A 5945-nucleotide genomic window follows, 5' to 3' on the forward strand; every position below is an offset into this window, starting at 1 on the left:
AAAAGGACAATACAAGTAAAGAAACTAAGAAGGATTTGAAAGAAAAATGAGAGTAAAGAAAGGAGTATGGCAGAAAGGTATGCAAGACCAATATCAGAAGGTAGACACAAATAGAATGTAACAGGGTTCAAGTGTACCACAACCAAATAGGAATCAAGAACTCCTTCCAACCTTATACTTTTCCCCTTCCTTTTCCCTCCAAGATTCTCCTACCAACCAGATTCTTTCCCCAACCTTATTCTTTCTCTTTTCTTTTGTTTTTTTTTTTTTAAACTTTCTTGATTTTATTTTTTTTGCTTTTTTTTTGATTTTTTTTTATAATTATCCTCCAAATAAGTAATGAAAATATCACAAAAAAAAATTTCGGACCAAGAGGATCACACAAGCCCTTCAAAACAGAAATCAAGAATTTCAAGAATCGCCCAGAAAAACAGAAACGCGACCCTGACTTTGAAGATCAATATCTCATAGACCAGAATGAATTAGAAAGTGTATAATATATCAAAAGAACGCCCAAGAAGAGATCTACAACATAACAAACTTTCACATAAAACTAACCGGCAGATCTCTAGATATAGGTCAATTTCTGAAACTGGTCACAAAATGCGGAAATCTGGACAAGGTGTGCTTTCAACGTGATTGTGCGTAAATGTGCTTTGGATATAAGTAAGAGTGAGATGGATTTGTTTTCTTGACAGAATTTTTGGTAATATGATGGTTGAGAGGGGTGGGATTTCGTTGATATTGGGTGGGAAAAATTGGAAAACTATTTTGAGATAGTTTTTCAAGAAACTCAAGAACAAATATCAAGATTCAAGAACACAATCAAGAATGCAAGAATTTTTTTTTTGGGGTTTTGTGATGTATATAAGACAAGAAAAGTGAGATAGGAATGATGTGTTTTTTTTTTCTTTTTTTTTTTTTGATAAAACCTAGGAAACCTAGGGAACCAAATTTGTAATGATTATGAGATAAACCTAGGCTCTGATACCAAATTGATATGAACCTAGTCCAAGGTTCAAATAAAGATGAAGTATTGTCCTAAGATAGCTCCCAAAGTAAGGATAGAGATGGATCGAAATACCTTAGACTTCACAAGAAACCCTTAGTCTCGAATCCTCAAAGACTTAGAAGAATCCCATTGTAGCTTCAAGTACCTCGATAATGCAATCTTCAATCAACTAGAGTCGGATCTAGTTTCCTTCGATTCAAGAACGAGTCCATGAACCTAAATCTAAGGTTGAAGAAAGGAAGATTGATTCGAGTCCACGAATCAATTTGCTAGTTGAGTCCACGACTAGCCACTAATTGAGTCCACAATTAGCTATAAGGTTTCTTACACAAGTGTAAAGAAAAACTTAAGAATTTTATTGAATGAAAGCCTGTCTAAACTGATATGATTGTGCCCTATTTATAGGTATAGGGACATCATTATAATCCTAAATACAATTGGAAAAAGAATCCTAAACCTAATCTAAAAAGCAAGTAAATATAGTCCTATTTAGAAAGGGATTTAAGGAATCATTTCTAAATACAAACTAGTGTTTTCTCTTTCATGCCAAACAATTTAAAATAATGATGAACACAAATAATAGGGCTGATTTGGGCCTAATTTAAATCCCAAAATTAGCACTAAAAGCCTTGAGTTCTTCTTCACCTTTTGCAATTGGGCTTGACTTGGATTTCCACCACTTTGAACATCACCAATGAAGAGTTGCTTTAATTGTTTGGACTTGGGCCTTGTGATGGGCCCAATTGGTACTCTCAATGGATCTTCATTATGTTGCGCCGCATCAGCAACTGATCACACTTCCTTTCTGCACCACCAATCATTTTACCAACCAACTTGTACAACCTAACCTGCTTCAAGAATCATCTCAGAATCACAAGTGAGTTCCCCTCTCAGGCCAATAACCGGACACCCGAAATTAAGTAAATTAAAACCCTGTATGCACATGTACTCAGTTGAGATTATGCAAGACTTGGCTTAAGATGAACTCCCATAGACATGCCCTTCATACTCACATAGATCACTCTAAAACTGCATGCTAAGATCAAATAGGTCTTTATTCGGCTTGTAATGGAGCTAAGAGTGAGTGGCTAAACAAAGAAGGGGTATGGAAAAATGCACAAAAGATAAAGAATTTCACACCTATTCACAACTAAACCTAGAAGAGACATGGAAAATATGAATCAAGAGAGCAAAATATAATTGGAAACACATGAGTATTCTAAACTAGTGGGGGTGAAGACAATTATTCTAGCAACCTGACTTGCACTTTTATTCATCCTTCTTTTTCTTTCTTTTCACAAACCTTTTCTTCACTTTCAACCTTCTTTTTCAAACTTTTCCTGAACAACAAATTTTCTCTTTTTTTTTCAATTTTTTTTTCTTTTCAACCAACATCCACTTTCTTTCATTCAATTCAAACCAACCAATCAATTCCTTCACCACACCCCCACACTAGAACAGAGATAACAGGAATAACTCTATCAAAAATAAGCTCAAAAAGGGAAATCTCTCCTCTAAATTAAAGAACAAATGCTACATTATCTCTAAGGGTGAATGGAAAATATATGGCTTAGGGCTAAGGGTCAAATAATAGGGTTAAACAAGAAAAACAATACAAAGAACGGGGTTAAGTGCTTTTGCACTTATTAAACAAAAACAAGGCTCAAAGGGGACAACTAGGGAAAATAATTGTAACACAGGGTAGGTTTAAAGGCTCGGGCTAACAACAATGACCTAAATCACTTCAAAGCATGCAAATTCTAGACTTCACTATGAGAGCACTGAGACAAGCTATGACAGAACAGGTATCACTGGAATCCCACATAAGCCTTCACTAGCAATGCATAACACACAGGCGGGGTCATGGCCGTGATGGTGGCCGTGACCCCGAGATCTCTATATGCAAAAAGTTCATTTTTCACGCCAAATGCTTGTTTTCACCTGTAGATCAATCCAAAACATCCCTAAAGCACTCCAACACCTAAACACATCATAAACACTCAATTTCCAAACATTCCCCACTCTCTTAGAAGTAAAATAAATCAATTCTCACTCAAATATTCCCTTGCCAAACCTCTTGAAAACCAAATAAAGACTAAAATCTAAAATCTAACTAAAGCAAATAAATAAAATGCAATAAAATAAAATGCAAGAAAGTAAAGGATAACATGGGGTGCCTCCCATGAAGCGCTTAGTTTAATGTCGCTAGCTCGACTCAACCCCTCAAGATCAACCATCATCGAATTGAACAAAGAACATCACATCATTCCTAGCAAATTTTTCTTCAAGATAGTGCCTCAAATGGTGGCCATCAGCAAATTCCTTTATACACAAGTCCACCACCATAAAACTCAAACACTGTTCCTCCATGAACTCAAAATTCAAGCACACACTTTCACCAAATCCATTCTTATTTTCCCCTAGATTTTCCTTTCCTTGAGCAAGTAGAGAGAACCTTAGGTCTTCTTTATGAACTAAGATGAAGTAAGAATCCTTGGACATGAAAATTGGCCAATGGGGGCCTCCACATTCAAAAACATTGACACCTCCCGATTCCCAAGTTAGTCTAAAATTCTCACCCAAGGGAGTGTCATCAAATGAAAGACATACCTCATTTGTGCCACCAATTTCATCAACTGTATCATTCTTGAGCACTTTTTCACTTGGATTATCTTTAAGTTGCTCTTTATCACCATTCCCTTGCAACTCCACACTGTCTTCCCAATTCAAAGTTTCCATTTCAATTCCATCGTTCACTTTCTCATCTTCATAAACTTCATCCTCCATCTCCTCTTCATCACAACCTTCACTTGGCGTGAACAACTCATGTATAACATCTTCATAAGGAATTGAACCTTGAATGGGTTCTTGAGTTGTCAAGCCTTTTCCTTGAGCCTGAAGATCTTCCAATTGAGCCTTATGATCTTCCAATCGAGCTTGATTTTCTTCCAATTGGGCTTGTAACATGTTCATTTGAATTGTTATGTTATTCATCATGGACCTGATCATCTCCTCATCAATAGGTTGGTTTGCTTGTGGTGGTTCTTGATAGAATGGCTCTTGAGGTTCCCATTGATCATTGGCATATTCTTCCTCATTTGGTCTCATGGGATATCCAACATCCTCAGTGTCATCATCAGGTACAATAGTGACCCCCAACGCCTAGCCAATGCTAAGGTTTCCTCATCAATAGGTTTGCTTGCTTGTGGAGGTTTTTGATAAAATGGCTCTTGCGGTTCTTGATGTGCAGGTACTTGAACTTGGCCTTGATATTGAAAGTTAGGATCAAAGATGTAGCATCTTTCGGCTTCATGAGATCCTCCACATATGGCACACCAAAGAGGTTGTGGCATGAGCATTGGTGGTGCACCTCCTTGAAAAACTTCTTGATTCATATTGGCACTAAACTCTTGAGGGAAAGATTGATACTCCTAAGGATGTGGTGCTTGTATTGTGGAGTTTAACTTGTAGCAACTTTCCAAAGCATGAGCTTCACCACAATATGAACACCATTTGGAGTATGAGAGGAATGATTGAAGTGGACCACCTTGAAAGGTCTTTATACACATTCTGGTGAAATCGGGCAATGACATTCTTTGCTCTTGACAACCATAGTATCCTCCTTGATCCATCATGTGAATCCCTTTCAATCAAATCAAAAGATATAGACTTGCAGGCACATTAGCAAATATTTTTTTTTGTGTGTGTTTTTTTTAATGAAAACCTGATCTCCTAAGAATTCACTAACTTCAATGCTAGAAATAAAACAATCACACAATACAACCACATAAACCAATCCCCGGCAACGGCGCCAAAATGTGATGATGTATAAATGGGAGTGTAAAAGTGGGTGTGTTATGTCGTTCCGCTGAGGATTGGGGCTATGGCATGTATTGTGTGATATGTAGAATTCTAGGCACTAAAGTATTGGAATTCACTAGAATCCAAGCAAACTAAAATTAAAGAAAGGAAATCAAATAATGCAAATTAAATAAGGGATAAACTATATGATAAAAGAATGGGTCAGATTAGGGGTATTGCAATCTTTATGCTTTAACAATCTCAAAATTAGGGAAAAACAATTAACCAAGGGATTTATTGGCAATGCACTCAAGAATTCAAGTTAGCTACTTTCGTAATTGTTGGTCTCGGTGGTAACAATGTGAGTCTAGAAGGGGGGGTTGAATAGACTCACAAGAGGTTTTTGAAAACTTTTTCTTCTAAAGAGATAACGCAGCGGAAAGGTTATATCAAATTTTAGCTTCACTTTGCACTCAGGATTTTCTTGTAAAAGATATTATGTTTGAGTGATATATGCAATGCAATACGTAAAATAAAGGAGAGAGAGAGAGAGAGTTTTTATAGTGGTTCGGCTGTTAACTAAGCCTACCCCACTCTTCTTCACAACTCGTGAAGGTTTGCACTATAATCCCCTTTATAGTACAATCTTCGTTACAACAAGCTCCTTTGATCACTAAGCCTGGCAGCCTTGTTGTTGTAGGTTTTTCAACTTCTTCCAAGTTTACTCTGCCTCTTTCTACTTCACTTGTAGAGATGGTTGAAAGGTTTTGATGATTCTCCAACTTGAAATCCTTGTGATTAGTTTCCTTGATCAACTTCTTAATCACACAAGAATTTCTAATGAAATCTGAATATCACTTGTGAGCTTATGAATATCACACTGAGAGTTTTTCACTTGATAGACAATATTTCGTGTATATCAACCTTGTCAAAGTGAGATGGGACAAGGGTATTTATAGGTGAAATTTCAGATCCGTTGGAGGGAAAATCAAATTCAAAACCTATTGTCCAGTGTGTAATATCCAATGGGTAGTGTTTTCATCTTTTTCAGAATGTCAGTACTTTCTAGCCGTTTGTCCACTTTTGTGCAAGGACAATTTGTCTTTTGTCCCTCAAAAAGGTGACAATCATT

Source organism: Ipomoea triloba, chromosome 9, assembly GCF_003576645.1.
Source record: "Ipomoea triloba cultivar NCNSP0323 chromosome 9, ASM357664v1".
NCBI classification, from domain to species: domain Eukaryota; kingdom Viridiplantae; phylum Streptophyta; class Magnoliopsida; order Solanales; family Convolvulaceae; genus Ipomoea; species Ipomoea triloba.